We start from the raw sequence: 22,132 nt of genomic DNA on the forward strand, positions 1-22,132 counted from the left end.
GAAATCTGAACCCAACCTCAAATCGCCTGGCGCTGTAGGTGGGATAAATAGAGTCTGAACTTTGGTGACACCTTGTAGAAAGATGTTTACAGACGTAAATAGAGGCAAACGCTTTGAAAATAAGTTTACCACACAGATACCTGCACTCTTAGTGCAGATGAACGCAGTTTTCCATCCCATCCCGTTTAACAGAATACGGGTACTTGAAGTATGATGTTGGAAACTTCCGAGGTTTATAACCTATGTAAGCACACGAAATTTTTTTTTTTTTTTTTTTAATTATGAGCTGCCTTAAGCGGCTTACTATTTCGTAACATGGTTGGTATAACCGATACTGTAATTCTCTATTTTTTAAGAGAGCGGTCTGAACTCTCACCCCGTCAACCGCAGCTGCGGTACATAGATAATAGGTACATAGGTAACTATGGGTAAAAGAACGTTCCGTGATGTAACAGGTTGGCCGTATTATGAGCGGGCCAAGATCGTGTGCAAGTATTACTTGAAAATTCGAGAAGCAAACTTCTCCGAAACCCATGAGATACCACCAGCATGACTGTGACGAACTGTCTTCTGATCCGTTTTGGCAACGAAGAGAGAAGCGGAAAATGGTGGAGCCAGATACACGATGCTGAATGACCCCATGAATGTGATGTACACATACTGAGCTTTTGTAATTGTGGCGAGATGCCATTATGTATACTTGGGGTAACCGCCTTCTGTGGACTCACATATGAAACACCTCTGGATTGAATGTCCAGTTTTCAAGATCCAAACCCTGACGGGTGAGATCTTTTGTCTAACAAATGTCCACTCACGGATTGATGTCTTGACATTTTCACATAATGGCGTTCTGAGCCATTGAAGATTTGAGTTACCTGCCGCATTGCCATGCGGCTTATTGGTTCTCACTGGTTGTTGTGTATGCAACTGCCGTTGCTTTGTTTGACTGCTTAAGGGCAGCGTGAGCCAGGCATGAAAAAACAAAATTACATGAAACTCACGGTTGTTCCTGTCCACAGAAATCTTTAGTAAAAAGCGAAAGATTTATTCGTTCTGAAGAGAACCCAGAGTCTATCCCTGGTCAGACTGAAAACGAATCATTTATTGCATTGTAAAATGCACAGAGTTCTAGGACATTTATCTATTGCATTGTAAAATGCACAGAGTTCTAGGACATTTATTGACAGCAATCTGTCGTGTTTTAGAACCTTTGCGTTGAAAACACATCTTTATTCTTAATAAGTGAATACACCAATGTACCGCTGTGCGTGTACCTTTGTTCTTGCTGGTGTAGTAGGTAAAAGTCTTTGATTTACCTTATTTATAATCTTACCTAGGAATTGACATCGTTTAGACCGACTTAGATGTGATTGTTTTCGAACTTAATCTGCTACCGCAGTATACCTTAGTAGCGCAAGATAGAGGAACTTTGTTGATACATAGTTCTTATGTGAGATGAGCGATTATTCCAACATCACTTTGGTAAATACCGGAAGCGATAAGCAACGGTATAAATGAAATGGTTAATGGTTGTGGCGATTTGCAAACGCTAGAACCTGTGATGAAGAAACCGGACTGGGTAAATACGCATTGTGAAGATCAAATGCAATTATACAATTTTGTGGCTGCAATAAGCAAAAACTAACTGCAGAAAATCCATTTTCTAACTGTAGTAAATGACTTGCTGATTGATATTGCAACGGAGCTGTTTGATTTTGCTCAAACAGACGGGAATAAGTAATTTTGACTCTGTTGGCGTACTATTGCCTGGTTTATAAACCAGCAAAGACTAAATGACAACCTGCCAAACCGTTCGCCAGAAGCAGTTTTGTACTCTAAGCTGTAAATAGCTGAGCCATATATGGGTTGAAGTCATGAAACCTCGCAAATGTAACCTGAAAAGACGCACTTCCACAATTGTAAAAGAGGTCATAAAACCACTGGCTTGCTGACTGTAACGTCCTGTCGTTACAAGGCGTGAGTGATCTTTATAAAGGAATAAAACGCCGTTACAAGTATATTGTATGCGCTAATGGCAGAATATCGTAAAGGGATAAAATGTCGTTACACATATATCCAATTTAGGAGCAAACAAGCTCTGGCCTTGTCGCGCTTAACTAGCGACATTGAAAATAACCGGCGTTAGCAAAAGCTTTACAGATATACTCTGCAGCTTCTTTTAACCGTGATCGGCATGGTTTCATACATAGATTCTAGTGACCCAAATGTATCTGTGGTTTTTATAATGTTTGACAGAAACGCATATACCAATGGCGGATCGCGTCCTTTTGGAAACGATTATGTATGGTTGTCCAAAACCCCGCACTATCTGAATGCTGGACTAATGTACCCTTCTCACTTGTAGTTATCGGTGTGAGATTTGACATAGAATCGTGCATTAAATTATAAGACTAGTGAAATAAACACTCTGGTACCCAAAGGAAAATTGTCACTTTGGAAAGATTGTCTTTTGTTAGCGCTGGCGGAGTTATTCTGAGACTCCGATTACCGCTGTTTTAATTTGAATTGCCAATGTTAACATTTTTAGTCTGCACTAGAGCCTTATTCGCTATGTAGACAGACATCATAAAAGGCAACAGACAGACACTTGCACGACTTAATAACATTATTATATTGCTGAACAGCATATTTATTAGGAAACTAAAGTCTTTATGTGAAAAGCAGTTCACATGGGCATGAAACCCGAACCAAATTCCTACTAACACCCCTGCGCCTTCTGGTGGCTTAAAGATGTAGGGCAGGAATGTTCTAGAATTATCTTGAACTAAAAAATTCCCACTAACACCCCTGCGCCTCCTTGTGGAGTAGAGGTGTATGGTCTGGAATTATAACTGGAAAACCCGCAATGATTAAAATGGCCGTCATGCCATGCTTTCCCAGAAAATCACAGTACAGGTTACCTGCTGCAGTTTTAATATAGGCTTAATAGCCTATTATACAGTTACTTTGCCCAGGTGTAGGATACAGTAAAATATATGCATTTATTCAAATAATATGAGCACTGCCTGCAGTGTATTTATCTTGCAACTGTAACCAAAAATAACAGAAAACATGGTTAAACGTGCAATAGGTTATGCCACTGATAACCTATTGCCAGCCAAAGCCTCATATATATATTATATATATATACAAAGTGTTTACACATATAATCACAGTTCATACTGATATTATAGACAGTTTCGCCAGCAAAAGCTTCATTATATGTATATATATAAAACGTGCTGAAACATCACAGTACACAGTGTACATTGTTTAACGTGCTGCGCTGCTTGTGTATTTTGAACCCCTGCAGCCTTTGCTGCTGCTATGGGTATTATTCCCCCCCCCCCCCCCCCCCTGCATCCCTTACCTGCAGCGTACGGAGATCGGGAGCAGGGAGAGCAGGAGAGCCTGAATCTAGCGCCGGGGAGCCGTCCGGCAGCTGCTTCCTACAGCAGTACACAGTCTCCCTGTGTCTGCGGTGTCTCTCTGGAAGAGTGGCCTGCGTCCTTTAGTGACGTGCGGCCGCTCTCTTTAGTAGAGGAGCGTCTCGGCGGCGTGTAGCGGTGCCGGGCCATCAGAGCAGTGAGAGCGGCCGGCGTCTGAGTGACGTGCGGCCGCTCTGCTTAGTTGAGCGCCCGGAGAATGTCGGCGGCGTGTAACGGTGCCGCATCAGAGCAGTGAGAGCGGCCGGCGTCTGAGTGACGTGCGGCCGCTCTGCTTAGTTCAGCCCAGGAGAATGTCGGTGGCGTGTAGCGGTGCCGTGCCCTCAGAGCAGTGAGAGCGGCCGGCGTCTGAGTGACGTGCGGCCGCTCTGCTTAGTACAGCGCACGGAGATTCTCGTACCGGGCCATCAGCGCAGTGAGAGCGGCCAACGTCTGAGTGACGTGCGGCCGCTCTGCGCATCGTTCAGCAAGACCTTCAGCGGCGTGCTCTTTCTACAGTATAACACTCACGTGCTCAGCGGCTATGGCATTTCTACAGTATAACACTCACACACAGCAGGGCGGCAGCGTGAGCTGACCGCCCTGACACTCATACCTTGTGCCGCCTTCTCTCTGCAAGCTCCGTTTCAGCCTCATCTTGGCTGTGACGGAGCTTCTGTAAGCTCCTTGCAGCTGTAGATCCTTCCAGCTCTTTGTCTTATCCTGGCTGTGACGGAGCTTCTTTCTGTAAGCTCCGTTCAGTTTGCAGGAGACAGTGGCTGCCTGTGGCTGTGAGGGTGCTCTTTGTGAGGACCGACACGCCATGCGCTTGCCTATAGCGCCTGTGGCTGTGAGGGTGCTCTTTGTGAGGACCGACACGCCATCCGCTGCCTTGCAGCGGCACCATCCCGGACCCATGTTTTTCCATAAACTGAGACGGGAAGTGTAAAAATTAAAAATAAAAATAAAAATAAAAATCTGAAAAGTGGCCATTGCCACAAGCCGATGTTCATCTGTGAGCACCGAAAAAACACTGGCAAAGTACACTGAGGTACTTGGGGATATGGAGGGGGGGGAGAGTCCTAAATTTGAATATTCAGTGCCTTTGTTCGGCTACGCCCGTCCATATCCCAAGAGTACTCCAGTGACCCCTAGTGGATGATAAAGAAAAGCTAGTCATACATGAAAAATGGCGACTGTAATTATAATGAAAAACATATATGACTAAGAAAAATAAAAACACACCATCATTTACACATGCCAGTGAAACCTTCGGGAATGAATGGACAAACATCTTAGAAACGTGCTCCTTTTCGCTGATGGATATAATAAGAAAGAAGAGAAAAACTTCAGGAGATAAAAGAACAGATAGATATTATTCAAGCCTTAGTGGAACCATTTAAATCACTATCTGAATTTAAACAAATGGAAAAGACAATACCATAAAAGATAACTAGAAACACAAAAGACCTCATTGCAAAGAAACATAAAAATTACAGAGGTACCACGATTTTTACAGGAGAGGCAAAATGGACCATACAACGACAATTTTGTACTCCCCACATTCATCTCTAGAAGAGGAAGACAATAACATACCGCTAACACCGGAATTGAAACCCAAAGTCCATACAATAATATAGATATAGAGAGTTGCCCAAGACATCAAAGGTCGGCCAGAAAGCCTGATTTGCAGAGAGAGAAGGAAAGCGAAAAAAGAAAATCAATAAAAAGACAAAGAAGAAATACCAGATATGAAAGAGATGATTCACAAAGAAGGAAAACATGGAATTCAGAGTTCAACAAGATATGAGAGGAGACACTAAATAGGAAAGAATTTTGAAAGATGGAGGGAAGAAAGAAGGTACGACCAGGACAAGAATACAAATGGAACAACCAAAAATAGATGCTTTATGAACAGAAGTCATCAAAGAGAATATATACTCAACCGAAGAGAATACCCCAGAGGATTTAGGTAAGAACAAAGGGTATATCCGAGCATTAAATATTTAGATTTCTCTTACGTCCTAGAGTATGCTGGGGACTCCGTAAGGACCATGGGGGGGGGGGGGGGGGTATAGACGGGCTCCGCAGGAGACATGGGCACTATAAAGAACTTTAGAATGGGTGTGCACTGGCTCCTCCCTCTATGCCCCTCCTCCAGACCTCAGTTAGATCCTGTGCCCAGAGGAGACTGGGTGCATTACAGGGGAGCTCTCCTGAGTTTCTCTGAAAAATAATTTTGTTAGGTTTTTTTATTTTCAGGGAGCACTGCTGGCAACAGGCTCCCTGCATCGTGGGACTGAGGCTAGAGAAGCAGACCTACTTAAATGATAGGCTCTGCTTCTTAGGCTACTGGACACCATTAGCTCCAGAGGGAGTCGGAACGCAGGTCTCACCCTCGCCGTTCGCCCCGGAGCCGCGCCGCCGTCCTCCTCGCAGAGCCAGAAGATAGAAGCCGGGTGAGTATAAGAAGAAAGAAGACTTCAAAGGCGGCAGAAGACTTCAGATCTTCTATGAGGTAACGCGCAGCGGTAACGCTGCGCGCCATTGCTCCCACACACTACACACACTGCAGGCACTGATGGGTGCAGGGCGCAGGGGGCGCCCTGGGCAGCAATAAACCTCTAGGACTGGCTCATATGAATATATAGGCTGCGGAGGAAGTATATTTTATAATCCCCCGCCAGTATAAATAAATTTGAGCGGGACGGAAGCCCGCCGCTGAGGGGGCGGAGCTTGATCTCACAGCACTAACCAGCGCCATTTTCTCCACAGCACACTGCAGAAGCTGGCTCCCCGGACTCTCCCCTGCTGAACACGGTGACAGAGGGCAAAAAAGAGAGGGGGGGGGCACTTGTAAGGCGCAGTGAGTGTATAGATTTATCTATTTGATTATATAAGAGCGCTGCTTATCTGGGAATTTTGTTTCCAGTGTTATTGGCGCTGGGTGTGTGCTGGCATACTCTCTCTCTCTGTCTCTCCTCCAAAGGGCCTTATTGGGGGAACTCTCTCTCTCTCTCTCTATATATATATATATATATATATATATATATATATATATATATATATATATATACAATCCTTGTGTGTGTGGGGGGTGTCGGTACGCCTGTGTCGGCATGTCTGAGGCGGAAGGCTCTTCTAGAGAGGAGGTGGAGCAGATGATTGTGGTGTCTCCGTCGGCAATGCCGACACCTGATTGGTTGGACATGTGGAATGGTTTAAATGCAAATGTGACCTTGTTACATAAGAGATTGGACAAAGCAGAGTCCAGGGATAATACGGGGAGTCAATCAATGGCTTTCACTGTGTCACGGGGCCCTTCAGGGTCTCTAAAACGTCCCCTATCCCAAATAGCAGACACTGATACCGACACGGATTCTGACTCCAGTGTCGACTACGATGATGCAAGGCTACACCCAAGGGTGGCCAAAAGTATTCATTATATGATTATTGCAATAAAAGATGTTTTGCATATCACAGATGACCCCTCTGTCCCTGACACGAGGGTACACATGTTTAAGGAAAAGAAACCTGAGGTAACATTTCCCCCATCTCATGAGCTGAACGCGTTATTTGAAAAAGCTTGGGAAACTCCAGACAAAAAACTGCAGATTCCCAAAAGAGTTCTTATGGCATATCCTTTCCCAGCACAGGACAGGGTATGGTGGGAATCCTCGCCCAGGGTGGACAAAGCTTTGACGCACTTATCGAAAAAGGTGGCGCTACTGTTCCCAGACACGACAGCTCTCAAAGATCCTGCTGATCGCAGACAGGAAACAACTTTAAAATCAATTTATACACATACTGGTGCTTTACTCAGACAGGCTATGGCATCGGCTTGGGTCTGTAGCGCGGTAGCAGCTTGGACAGATACCTTGTCAGCTGATACTGATACCCTAGATAGGGATACCATTTTGTTGACCTTAGGTCACATCAAAGACGCAGTCTTATATATGAGAGAGGCTCAGAGAGACGTCAGACTACTAGGTTCAAGGGCCAACGCGATGGCGGTCTCGGCTAGGCGAGCACTGTGGACCCGCCAATGGACGGGTGATGCCGACTCAAAGAGGCATATGGAAGTTTTACCTTACAAGGGTGAGGTTTTATTTGGGGAAGGTCTCGCGGACCTAGTTTCCACAGCTACCGCGGGTAAATCTACCTTTTTGCCTTATGTTCCCCCACAGTAAAAGAAAACTCCACAGTATCAGATGCAGTCCTTTCGGTCGCATGAGTCCAGAAGAGGTCGGGGCTCTTCCTTCCTCGCCAGAGGTAAGGGTAGAGGGAAAAGAATGCCTGCTATGGCCAGTTCCCAGGAACAGAAGTCCTCCCCGGCTTCTACTAAATCCACCGCATGACGCTGGGGCTCCACTGAGGGAGGCCGCACCGGTGGGGGCACGTCTTCGACTCTTCAGCCACGTCTGGGTTCAGTCGGACGTGGATCCTTGGGCGATGGAAATTGTATCCCTGGGCTACAAGCTGGAATTTGAAGACGTGCCTCCTCGTCGATTCTTCAAAACGGCTTTACCAGCTTCTCCCCCAGAGAGGGAGATAATTTTAGCTGCAATTCAAAAGCTGTGTCAACAGCAAGTTGGAGGATGCTGGGGACTCCGTAAGGACCATGGGGATTATACCAAAGCTCCAAACCGGGCGGGAGAGTGCGGATGACTCTGCAGCACCGATTGAGCAAACATGAGGTCCTCATCAGCCAGGGTATCAAACTTGTAGAATTTAGCAAAAGAGTTTGAACCCGACCAAGTAGCTGCTCGGCAAAGCTGTAAAGCCGAGACACCTCGGGCAGCCGCCCAAGAAGAGCACACCTTCCGAGTGGAATGGGCCTTTACCGAATTTAGTACCGGCAATCCAGCCGTAGAATGAGCCTGCTGAATCGTGTTACAGATCCAGTGAGCAATAGTCTGCTTAGAAGCAGGAGCGCCAACCTTGTTGGCTGCATACAGGACAAACAGAGCTTCTGTTTTCCTAATTCGAGACGTCCTGGCTACGTAAATTTTTAAGGCCCTGACTACATCAAGGGATTTGGAATCCTCCAAATCTCCCGTAGCCACAGGCACCACAATAGGTTGGTTCATATGAACGATGACACCACCTTAGGCAAAAATTGAGGACGAGTCCTCAACTCTGCTCTATCCATATGGAAAATGAGATAGGGGCTCTTATGAGACAAGGCCGCCAATTCGGACACCCGCCTTGCAGATGCCAAGGCCAACAACATGACCACCTTCCAAGTGAGAAATTTTAACTCAACAGTTTGAAGAGGCTCAAACCAGTGAGATTTTAGGAACTGTAACACCACGTTAAGGTCCCATGGTGCCACTGGGGGCACAAAAGGCGGCTGGATGTGTAGCACTCCCTTTACAAAATTCTGGACTTCTGGGAGAGAATCCAATTCTTTCTGGAAGAATATAGAAAGGGTCGAAATCTGTACCTTAATGGAGCCTAACTTTAGGCCCATATCCACTCCAGTCTGTAGAAAGTGGAGAAACCGGCCCAAGTGGAAGTCTTCCATAGGAGCATTCTTGGCTTCACACCAAGAAACATACTTCCTCCAGATACGGTGATAATGTTTCGCCGTCACCACCTTCCTAGCCTTTATCAGAGTAGGGAACACTTCTTCCGGAATACCCTTCCCAGCTAGGATTTGGTGTTCAACCGCCATGCCGTCAAACGTAACCGCGGTAGGTCTTGGAACACGAAGGACCCCTGCTGAAACAGGTCCTCCCTGCGAGGAAGAGCCCATGATTCGTCTGTGAGCAGCTCCTGAAGATCTGAATACCAGGCCCTTCGAGGCCAATCTGGAACAATGAGTATTGTCTGCACTCTTTTTCGCCTTATGATTCTCAGTATCTTTGAGATGAGAGGAAGAGGAGGGAACACACAGACCGACTGAAACACCCATGGTGTCACGAGAGCATCCACCGCTACTGCCTGAGGGTCCCTTGACCTGGTACAATACCTCCGAAGCTTCTTTTTGAGGCGTGACGCCATCATGTCTATTTGAGGAAGTCCCCAAAGACTTGTTATCTCTGCAAAAACTTCTTGATGAAGTCCCCACTCTCCTGGATGGAGATCGTGTCTGCTGAGGAAGTCTGCTTCCCAGTTGTCCACTCCCGGAATGAATACCGCTGACAGAGCGCTTACGTGATTTTCTGCCCCGCGTAGAATCCTGGTGGCTTCCACCATTGCCACTGTGCTCCTTGTCCCGCCTTGGCGGTTTACATGAGCCACGGCTGTGACGTCTGATTGAATCAGAAACGGTAGGTCGCAAAGAATATTCTCCGCTTGTCGTAGGCCGTTGTATATGGCCCTCAATTCCAGTACGTTGATGTGTAGACAAGCCTCCTGGCTTGACCACAGTCCCTGAAAATTCCTTCCTTGTGTGACTGCTCCCCATCCTCGGAGGCTCGCGTCCGTGGGCACCAGAACCTAGTCCTGAATGCCGAACCTGCGACCCTCTAGAAGGTGAGCACTCTGGAGCCACCACAGGAGAGACACCCTGGCCCTGGGGGACAGAGTTATTTTCTGATGTATTTGAAGGTGGGACCCGGACCACTTGTCCAGAAGGTCCCACTGAAAAGTCCTCGCGTGAAACCTGCCGAAGGGGATGGCCTCGTAGGTCGCCACCATTTTCCCCAGTACTCGAGTGCATTGATGGACTGACACTCTTTTCGGTTTTAACAGGTATTTTACCATGTTCTGGAGTTCCTGGGCTTTTTCCCTCGGGAGAAAAACCCTCTTTCGTTCTGTGTCCAGAATCATGCCTAAGAAAGACAGCCGAGTCGTTGTAACCAACTGCGACTTTGGTAGATTTAGAATCCATCCATGTTGCTGTAGCACTCCCAGGGAGAGCGACACGCTTTTCTGCAACTGTTGCTTTGATCTCGCTTTTATCAGGAGATCGTGCCTGCTTAGGAGCACCATCATTTCCGCCATTACCTTGGTGAACACCCTCGGGGCCGTGGAAAGCCCAAACGGCAACGTCTGAAACTGGTAATGACAGTCCTGTACAGCGAATCTCAGGTATGCCTGATGAGGAGGATATATGGGGACGTGAAGGTATGCATCCTTTATGTCTAATGACACAATAAAATCCCCCCCTTCCAGGCTGGAGATGACTGCCCTGAGCGATTCCATCTTGAACTTGAACCTTTTTAAGAACAGGTTCAGGGATTTTAGATTTAGAATGGGTCTGACCGAGCCATCCGGTTTCGGGACCACAAATAGGGTTGAATAGTACCCTTACCCCTGTTGTGTTAGGGGAACCTTGATAATCACTTGCTGTTGACACAGCCTTTGAATTGCAGCTAAAATTATCTCCCTCTCTGCGGGAGAAGCTGGTAAAGCGGATTTGAAGAATCGACGAGGAGGCACGTCTTCGAATTCCAGCTTGTAGCCCTGGGATACAATTTCCATCGCCCAAGGATCCACGTCCGACTGAACCCAGACGTGGCTGAAGAGTCGAAGACATGTCCCCACCGGTGCGGCCTCCCTCAGTGGAGCCCCAGCGTCATGCGGTGGATTTAGTAGAAGCCGGGGAGGACTTCTGTTCCTGGGAACTGGCCGTAGCAGGCATTCTTTTCCCTCTACACTTACCTCTGGTGAGGAAGGAAGAGCCCCGACCTCTTCTGGACTTATGCGACCGAAAAGACTGCATCTGATACTGTGGAGTTTTCTTTTACTGCGGGGGAACATAAGGCAAAAAGGTAGATTTACCCGCAGTAGCTGTGGAAACTAGGTCCGCAAGACCTTCCCCAAATAAAACCTCACCCTTGTAAGGTAAAACTTCTTTGAGTCGGCATCACCCGTCCATTGGCGGGTCCACAGTGCTCGCCTAGCCGAGACCGCCATTGCGTTGGCCCTTGAACCTAGAAGTCCGACGTCTCTCTGAGCGTCTCTCATATATAAGACTGCGTCTTTGATGTGACCTAAGGTCAACAAAATGGTATCCCTATTTAGGGTATCAATATCAGCTGACAAGGTATCTGTCCAAGCTGCTACCGCGCTACAGACCCAAGCCGATGCTATAGCCGGTCTGAGTAATGCACCAGTATGTGTATAAATTGATTTTAAAGTCGTTTCCTGTCTGCGATCAGCAGGATCTTTGAGAGCTGCCGTGTCTGGGGACGGTAGCGCCACCTTTTTGGATAAGCGTGTCAAAGCTTTGTCCACCCTGGGCGAAGATTCCCACCGTACCCTGTCCTGTGCCGGGAAAGGATACGCCATAAGAACTCTTTTGGGAATCTGCAGTTTTTTGTCTGGAGTTTCCCAAGCTTTTTCAAATAACGCGTTCAGCTCATGAGATGGGGGAAATGTTACCTCAGGTTTCTTTTGCTTAAACATGTGTACCCTCGTGTCAGGGACAGAGGGGTCATCTGTGATATGCAAAACATCTTTTATTGCAATAATCATATAATGAATACTTGTGGCCACCCTTGGGTGTAGCCTTGCATCATCGTAGTCGACACTGGAGTCAGAATCCGTGTCGGTATCAGTGTCTGCTGTTTGGGATAGGGGACGTTTTTGTGACCCTGAAGGGCCCTGTGACACCGTCAAAGCCATTAATTGACTCCCCGTATTATCTCTGGACTCTGCTTTGTCCAATCTCTTGTGTAACAAGGTCACATTTGCATTTAAAACATTCCACATGTTCAACCAATCAGGTGTCGGCGTTGCCGACGGAGACACCACAATCATCTGCTCCACCTCCTCTCTAGAAGAGCCTTCCGCCTCAGACATGCCGACACAGGTGTACCGACACCCCACACACACACACACACACACACACACACACACAGGTATTGCATATATATATGGAAACAGTTCCCCCAATAAGGCCCTTTGGAGAGACAGAGAGAAAGTATGCCAGCACACACCCAGCGCCAATAACACTGGAAACAAAATTCCCAGATAAACAGCGCTTTTATATAATCACATAGATAAATCTATACACTCACTGCACCTTACAAGTGCCCCCCCCCCCCCCTCTTCTTTGCCCTCTGTCACCGTGTTCAGCAGGGGAGAGTCCGGGGAGCCAGCTCCTGCAGTGTGCTGTGGAGAAAATGGCACTGGTTAGTGCTGTGAGATCAAGCTCCGCCCCTTCAGCGGCGGGCTTCGGTCCCGCTCAAATGTATTTATACTGGCGGGGGATTATAAAATATACTTCCTCCGCAGCCTACATATTCATATGAGCCAGTCCTAGAGGTTTATTGCTGCCCAGGGCGCCCCCCCCCCCCCCCCCGCGCCCTGCACCCATCAGTGCCTGCAGTGTGTGTAGTGTGTGGGAGCAATGGCGCGCAGCGTTACCGCTACGCGTTATCTCATAGAAGATCTGAAGTCTTCTGCCGCCTTTGAAGTCTTCTTTCTTCTTATACTCACCCGGCTTCTATCTTCCGGCTCTGCGAGGAGGACGGCGGCGCTGCTCCGGGACGAACGGCGAGGGTGAGACCTGCGTTCCGACTCCCTCTGGAGCTAATGGTGTCCAGTAGTCTAAGAAGCAGAGCCTATCATTTAAGTAGGTCTGCTTCTCTCCCCTCAGTCCCACGATGCAGGGAGCCTGTTGCCAGCAGTGCTCCCTGAAAATAAAAAACCTAACAAAAGTCTTTTTCAGAGAAACTCAGGAGAGCTCCCCTGTAATGCACCCAGTCTCCTCTGGGCACAGGATCTAACTGAGGTCTAGAGGAGGGGCATAGAGGGAGGAGCCAGTACACACCCATTCTAAAGTTCTTTATAGTGCCCATGTCTCCTGCGGAGCCCGTCTATACCCCCCATGGTCCTTACGGAGTCCCCAGCATCCTCTAGGATGCAAGAGAAAAAGGATATGCATTTAGTGACAGAAGATGTTACAGCCGTATACACTGACATCCCACACCAAAAAGGCTTTTAGATGGTAAAGTGTTTTTTGGTTGAAAGCCCTTATGCTGAAAAGAAGAAAGAGGGCATTAAATTGATTCTATACAATAATGACTTATTGTTTGCTAGACAGTACTACATGCAAAAGATGGGTACCGCCATGGGCATCAAGTTCATCCCAAACTATTCCAATCTGTCCATGGTCTATTGGGAAAGTAACATAGCTTGGGGTAAGAACTTAGTGGCCTGGTATAGCTACATAATGACATCCTGTTCCTTTGGAAAGAATCAAGAGTTGAACTGGATGTTTTCTGCAACACACTGAACAACAATGACTCCAACATTTCACTGTCTTTCAATATAGACAAAGAAAAGGTTCAGTTGTTAGACTTAAAAATGGATATTGAAGATGATGTTCTGGAGACTAAGTGCCACTTTACACCAACTGATGCGAATACCTATACTGCAACCTTGCGTGAGCATCAATAGTTCAATAGTGTTCCCAGGAGACAATTGTTAAGGTTAATCTGTTAAGACCTTTTGTCTTATTAATATGACATACATTTGTGCACAACAAAATACTATTCATATATATATATATATATATATATGTATACATATAGGCCTAGCGCCCTATACATAGGACACTAAATAAATTTGTAGCTGGGGCCTGATTTATATTCAAGTTTAGAATGGATGTTTGAGTAAGTTCATCAATAAATATTTTGGTATAAATTTTCTTATGGGTTTTCATAGGTTAAGAAGAACCTACAGTAAGAATACAGTGTGTGAAGAACAAATGACAATAATGAAAAGCAAGCTGGTGGAAAAGGGTATAACACAGAGAAACTAAGGGAAACCAAAAATGAAATTGTAAATATGGACAAAAGAACATGTCTGAAAGGCAAAGAAAAAAAAGAAAAAAGGAAAAGACGATTACCAATGAGCCTTCATCTCTGGCTACATGGGCCACCACAGGAAATTGGAAGCTATTGTAAAAAGACACTGGCATCTCCTCAAGAAAGACCCTGTACTCAAAAATATGATTACAGTAAACCTTGTTTTATCTACAGAAGCGCAAAACCTTAAAAACAAACTCACTAAAAGTGCATTGTCAGTCAAAAACACGTATCCTATGTTAAGTTCGTTTAACTTACAGGAAGAAAAAGCACTACCTTAATACAGAAATGTTCGGCCCGCTGCGACCTCTAAGCATGGGTGTTAAACCTCTATGAAATGCGTACACGTTGCGTAAGCACGCCGTCACGCTGTAAGCACAAAGTAGCTACACATGCGGCTGAACACACTTTAACCCCTAACAGAAAAGGAATGCGACACCAATTGTATATGTTATGTTGTGGTCCAACGCAGCAACAAATATTTACTTAAAAGGGGGTTCACAGAGAAATACAACACTATCACAGAGAAGAAGCTACAACCAATGGATACATACGTTTGTTCACCTGCGCCACCCGGTTCCGGTCCTCAATCAATCTGGAAAGATGACCTTCAGAGAATAGACTGAGGCAGGCAAGGAGGCTTGGTTTTTATACAATAGTCCAAAGCATGAAACAAAGGAAACTGTAATCTCTTCTTTCATAGGTCAAAGGGCTGGTCATTTACAGTACATGAAGGGTCATAGGTCGGTTTGAATAGGTGGGCGATGCCTGGTCCAGGTGCACTTGCAGGTGTCCTCCACTTGGTTCAAGAGTACAGTATATACAGTGTGATATTAATAATATATTCCTGCGCATATCTATGCGCAGGAGCATGCTACTTTCTGCAAACTGTCATCGGAATATTGCCATTGAAATACTGTACAGCTGGATACCAAGCACCTCATCCTAACCTAATTCTGTCCCCTCATATCCTGTAAAGTTGAATCCCTCTGTTGTTATACTTCCAAAGTAAATGTAACTTGCTGGTGTGGTGCGTGTAGGCTATGTGTAAATTATGTGGATTAAATAATAGATATGTCTTTGTGGCTTTTCCATGTGAATGCGTATGCTACCATATTTAGTCATACCACAGGTTAATACGCAGGACTTCGTGAACCAATATACGCAACCTGCAGGCATGCGCACGCACGGCAGAACAAGCACACGCATGGAGGCCACTCTGTGTGGTGTTTGCATGTGATGCGTGTGGGTATAATATTTTCGACTTCGACACTTATAAGAACTAAAGCTATTCACAAACACATCAGGCATGTAGAGATCAAATCCGGGACACCTAATACACCAAATTCTCAGTAGGGGATAAAGAATAAGAAATTAAATGGAGTACATACGTTTTACTGGCGGATGGGATCCCGGCTGTCATAATCCTGATAGCAGGATCCCGGCCACCAGTATGCCGACAGTGGAGCGAGCGTTACAAAGCCCCTTGCAGGCTCGCCACAGGTTATATTCTCCCTCTATGGGTGTCGTGGATACCCATAGAGGGAGGAAAGCCTGTGGCGCTGGTATTTCGGCGGCAGCATTTCACCGCCTGTCATGATTCCAGTGTCGGCACTGTAACCGCCGGGATCCTGACAAGCGGTCTTGTGATTGCCTCTCAATTAAACAGTTCACATGTCACACAAGTAATATTGCATATTTAATAGAATGTAGCTGTAACTTACTGTATACTGGACCTACTAGTAGAGCCCTTAAAAAACACATCTTATTGAACATTTATGTAACATTGAAAAAAGGCTAACAATGCATTCACTGTCCAGTCATTTTAAGGACAAGCACAACTGCTCAACAAAAGCAATTACGAAATTCATGGCAATAGAAAATGTTAGAGGGAATTGGACAGATAGAAATGAACAGGCAATGTTGGCAAACGCAGATATGCGCTGGATTCACAGATTTAAAACACTTCCCCTTATGATCTCAACCAGGACTTTAAGAAGTGGTTCCTTTAAAGATCAGTGGTGGATACTGTATCTAACCCTTGTAAACCAGTCCTCACATTTTATCTTCACCCTCAGAATGAGGTTATGAACCCAGATATGCCTTACTTTGCACGCACGCACGTATTACACAAAACATACATTTTAAATTGAGTTGTTTACTGGATTTTGAGTATATGATTGATAACTTCACATCCTTACTAATGCCCCTTTTACAGAACTGTTTACCTCCACACCATTTACCAGTTCTTTTATTAGTCATATATGTTGTTCTTTATAATTTACAGTAAGTCGCCATATTTCATGTATGACTAGCTTTTTACCCCATTTTAGAGCTTCTTTACGGTCATGAGGATTCAAATACCCACTTGTTTTTATGATCTGTTTGTATTTCATCCAGTTTTACATTCCTTTTGATTGAATAATTAGTTTTTACACTTTTAGCGGGATGTAATTGCATCTTGAGTTTGCCGGAGGTGCGGCATGCCGGCCGAACTCAGACTTTTTTTAAAGGGGCAATCAGTTAAGAGGTCCCTTTAAAAAAACATCAGAGTTTGCAGGCATCCTGCACCTCTGGCAAAGTCGGACACCATTGCATCCCACCATATGTGTCTCTAGTAGATATCTAGCACGTGTCCTCTGTGTTGATCTTACTAAAAACAGATCCCCCCGCAAGCTATGTGTATTGTCCCCTTATATATTTATAAATGTTGATCATGTCCCCTCGTAATCTCCTCTTTTCCAGTGTAAACATGCCTTGCCTTACAAGTCTATCCTGGAATTCCAGCGTCTCCTTTAGTTTGGTCGCCCGCCTCTGAATCTTTCCTAGCTACAGTATATACTTTTGTAGTATGGTGCCCAAAATTGTGCACAGTATTCAAGATGTGGCCTCACTATGGATTTATATAATGGGAGTATAACACTCTCATCCCTTACATCAATTTCCTGCTTAATGCCTGCTAATATCTTGTTTGCATTTTTTGCTTCAATCCTACTTTGGGTACTGCTGCTCAGTTTGCTATCTATGTGAACACCGAAGTCTTTTTTCAGTACAGAATCCCCTAAATTCACTTCATTTAGTGTGTATGTGTTATTTTTGTTCTTGCTACCAAAGTGCATTACCGTGCACTTATCTGTATTGAAACTCATTCTCCATTTTGATGCACAAGATTCCAGTTTAGCTAAATCATTCTGGAGTGACTCAGCATCACCCTCTGAATTTATAACCTTACACAGTTTGGTATCGTCTGCAAAAATTGACACCATGCTCTCTAGACCTACTGCTCGATCGTTAATGAAAATGTTGAACAATAGTGGTCCAAGTACAGATCCTTGTGGCACACAACTTAGTACTTTTGTCCAATTTGAAAAAGTTCCATTTACCACAACTCTCTGCTCCCTATTATCCAACCAATTACTAACCCAAGTGCATATTGTGCTCCCTAGCCCCAATTCTTGTAATTTATAGATAAGTATCATGTGCGGTACTGTGTCAAGTGCTTTAGCAAAGTCTAAAAAGAGTACAGCCACCTCCTAACCCTGATCAAGGTTTGCACTAACTGTTTCATAAAAGCCTAGTAAGTTTGTTTGACATGATCTATCCTTCACAAATCCATGTTGGTTCTTATTAATAACCTTATTGGTTTCAAGGAACTTCTGCATAGTGGGGGTCATTCCGAGTTGATCGCTCGCTGGCTACTTTTAGCAGCCATGCAAACGCATTGTCGCCACCCACTGGGGAGTGTATTTTCTCTTTGCAGAAGTGCGAACGCTTGTGCAGCAGAGCGCCTGCAAAATCATTCTGTGAAAAACAAGACCAGTCCTGTAGTTACTCTCCGCGTGCGTTGATTCTAACGACGGAGGGACGGCTTTTGATGTCACACACCCGTCCAGCGAACGCCCAGCCATGCCTGCGTTTTTTCTGTCATGCCTGCATTTTTCTAAGCACTCCATGAAAACGGTCAGTTGACACCCAGAAACGCCCACTTCATGTCAATCTTCCTGCGTTCTGCCGTGTGACTGGAATGTTCGTTACACTCTGTGCAAACCCACGATGCTCATTGTACCCGTACGACGCACCTGCGCATTGCGGTGCATACGCATGCGCAGAAATGCCAATTTGTAGCCTGATCACTGTGCTGCGAACAACGGCAGCTAGCAATCAACTCGGAATGACCCCCATTATTCCTTAGAATACTTTCCAGTACTTTCCCCCACTATAGACGTAAGACTAACTGGTCTATAAGTTACCCAGTTCAGCTTTACTCCCCTTTTTGAATATCGGCACTACCTCCACTATATGCCAGTCTTTGGGAACCATGCCTGATGTAAGTGAGTCATTGAAGATCATAAATAGTGGTCTTGCTAGTTCGGAGTGAAGCTCCATGAGAACCCTTGGGTGAATACCGTTGGTTCCAGGTAACTTATTAATCTTAGGTTTTTTAAAATCGGTCACAGACTTCCTCCTCGCTTAAATAAGCACTTAGCAGTGGGACATTATCTTTATTGAGGTTGTGTGTTACTTCCTGCATCTAGTCCTTTCTTGTGAAAACCGATGAGAAAAAATAAGAATTTACTTACCGATAATTCTATTTCTCGTAGTCCGTAGTGGATGCTGGGGACTCCGTCAGGACCATGGGGAATAGCGGCTCCGCAGGAGACAGGGCACAAAAGTAAAAGCTTTAGGATCAGGTGGTGTGCACTGGCTCCTCCCCCTATGACCCTCCTCCAAGCCTCAGTTAGGATACTGTGCCCGGACGAGCGTACACAATAAGGAAGGATTTTGAATCCCGGGTAAGACTCATACCAGCCACACCAATCACACTGTACAACCTGTGATCTGAACCCAGTTAACAGTATGATAACAGCGGAGCCTCTGAAAAGATGGCTCACAACAATAATAACCCGATTTTTGTAACAATAACTATGTACAAGTATTGCAGACAATCCGCACTTGGGATGGGCGCCCAGCATCCACTACGGACTACGAGAAATAGAATTATCGGTAAGTAAATTCTTATTTTCTCTGACGTCCTAAGTGGATGCTGGGGACTCCGTCAGGACCATGGGGATTATACCAAAGCTCCCAAACGGGCGGGAGAGTGCGGATGACTCTGCAGCACCGAATGAGAGAACTCCAGGTCCTCCTCAGCCAGGGTGTGCCCCTGACCAAGTAGCAGCTCGGCAAAGTTGTAAAGCCGAGACCCCTCGGGCAGCCGCCCAAGATGAGCCCACCTTCCTTGTGGAATGGGCATTTACATATTTTGGCTGTGGCAGGCCTGCCACAGAATGTGCAAGCTGAATTGTACTACACATCCAACTAGCAATCGTCTGCTTAGAAGCAAGAGCACCCAGTTTTTTGGGTGCCTACAGGATAACAGCAAGTCAGTTTTCCTGACTCCAGCCGTCCTGGAAACCTATATTTTCAGGGCCCTGACAACATCTAGCAACTTGGAGTCCTCCAAGTCCCTAGTAGCCGCAGGTACCACAATAAGCTGGTGCAGGTGAAACGCTGACACCACCTTAGGGAGAAACTGGGGACGAGTCCGCAGCTCTGCCCTGTCCGAATGGACAATCAGATATGGGCTTTGTGAGACAAAGCCGCCATGTCACAACTGAGGGCCTGAGCTGACGGGAGGCAGCCTCAGTTGTAGGGGCTGAGATGTACCGGAACCTGGGAGGTTGTATCAGACCCCTGGACATGTAAGTAACATGAATAATAACTGCCCGAAGGCGTGACCACGACAACTTGGATAAAAGTCAATGATGTTTATTATGACAACTCCGCAACACAGCAGCAGTAAAAGAAAACGTAAAAGTCAGCAAAGAATAAATACAGTTCCTGGGTACTACAGGATGGCAGGAGCCACAGGGCACTGGTAGTGTGAGATAGTTCTTATGATCTTCTAGATGGAAAGTCCTTACCAGGCCCGACTGTAGCAATGGAGATAACCCAGGATTGTGCCAGCTGGTGTTCCAGGAAAAGCTGGGTTGCTGAAGATAAAACAGCTGCTGTGGATACTGGCTGGAACCAGACTGTTGTTAGCACGGAGTGGATACTGGCTGGAACCAGTTAAATAATAAATGAACTTGGGAGCGATGAAATATGAACTGAAATGTAGAACTTGAGAGCGGAGAAATAATAATACCAGTGGAGAGTGGTAAAGTGTAGAAAGGACACCGGCCCTTTAAGGGAAGCTGTACTCTGCTGGAAGCTGAGCTGGAAGCAGGTAATGTTGTAGCTGGAAACAGATGAATCCACAATGGATTGGAGAGTCAGGCTACACCGCAGGTGGAATGCTGGTGCGGGTCTCTATGGTGGAAGTCTTGAGACAGGAGCTGGAACCTGGAAGACAATCACAGGAGAGAGACAAACAGGAACTAGGTTTGACAACCAAAGCACTGATGCCTTCCTTGCTCAGGCACAGTGTATTTATACCTGCAGCAAGGAAGGGATTGGCTAGGCAATTATGCAGATTATCAATACTGAGAACAGATTGGTGGAAATGATCAGCTGACAGAATCCAAGATGGCTGCGCCCATGCAGACACTTGGAGGGAAGTTTGGTTTGTAATCCATGTGGTAATGAAAACAGTAATGGCGGCGCCGGCCACCGGAGACAGGAGGCGCCAGGCTGACAGATGCACATCCAACCACGCGGACACAGCGGAGGCCGCGGCTGACGTAATTGCCACTCAGACACTCTGCATGCAGAAGTTCTGGGACGGCGGCGGAGGCCGCGGGAGACGCCATGCCAGGTATAATATGGCGTTTACTGTGACAGCGTCCCAGAGTGACAGGAGAGGATACAGGAATGTACACATCAGGATAACAGATGGAATCCGGTCCTGGAGCGCTGAGCCAGCCTTAGGAGGCATCTGATGGGTAAGAAATGGCGTCCAGATACCCGGATCGTGACAGCACCCCCCCCTTTAGGAGTGGCCCCAGGACACTTCTTTGGCTTTTGAGGAAACTTGGAATGGAATCTCCGGACCAAGGCAGGAGCATGGACATCAGAAGCATTGGTCCATGAACGTTCCTCAGGACCATAACCTTTCCAGTCAATAAGATATTGTAGTTGACCGTAACGGTGACGTGAGTCCAGGATCTTGGCCACTTCATACTCAACGCCTCGTTGAGTTTGGACTTTCGGAGTTGGAGGAAGTGAGGAATGAAACCGATTCAAGATCAGCGGTTTCAACAGGGAAACATGGAATGTCCTGGGTATTTTTAAGAAGGGAGGCAACTGGAGTCTGTAAGCAACAGGATTGATGACTTGTTCAATCTTGAAAGGACCGATATAGCGAGGTGCAAACTTCATACTGGGAACTCTTAACCTCAAATTCTTCGTGGATAACCATACCCGATCACCCACCTTGAGAGCAGGAACTGCTCGACGCTTCTTATCCGCAAACTTCTTGTACCTGAACGATGCCTTGAGCAGAGCTGATCGTACGCTCTTCCAAATATTGGAAAACTGATGCAAGGTGATATCCACTGCGGGAACAGAAGTTGCTGGAAGCGGTTGGAACTCAGGGACTTTAGGGTGGAATCCAAAGTTAGTGAAGAATGGTGTTGAAGCAGATGAAGAATGATACTGGTTGTTATGACAGAACTCGGCCCAGGGAAGTAATTGAACCCAGTCATCTTGAGAGGAGGACACATAGATGCGGAGGAAGGCCTCCAAGTCCTGATTCACCCTCTCGGTTTGACCATTGGTCTGAGGATGGTAAGCCGTGGAAAACTTTAGCTTGACTTGGAGGACTTGACATAAACTTCGCCAGAATTTGGCTGTGAATTGAACTCCTCGATCTGAGATAATTTCTTCAGGAAGACCGTGGAGTCGGAAGATCTCTTGTATGAATACTTGAGCCAACTTGGAAGCTGACGGAAGACCGGTGAGAGGAATGAAGTGTGCCATCTTGGTGAACCGGTCAACTAC

General features: G+C 46.1%; 1 protein-coding gene and 1 non-coding gene across 2 annotated transcripts in view; both read right to left on the bottom strand.

Moving 5' to 3' along the window:
• The window catches only part of ZMYND12 (zinc finger MYND-type containing 12), a 253,049-nt gene that overhangs the window by 39,162 nt on the left and 191,755 nt on the right, over positions 1–22,132 (bottom strand). The gene's annotated exons all lie outside the window — the stretch shown is intronic.
• Positions 958–1,073, bottom strand: LOC134967947 (U5 spliceosomal RNA). Its single transcript, XR_010189275.1, has one exon. It is a non-coding gene; the product is annotated as a U5 spliceosomal RNA (small nuclear RNA).

This window comes from Pseudophryne corroboree, chromosome 10 (assembly GCF_028390025.1).
Source record: "Pseudophryne corroboree isolate aPseCor3 chromosome 10, aPseCor3.hap2, whole genome shotgun sequence".
Lineage (NCBI taxonomy): Eukaryota > Metazoa > Chordata > Amphibia > Anura > Myobatrachidae > Pseudophryne > Pseudophryne corroboree.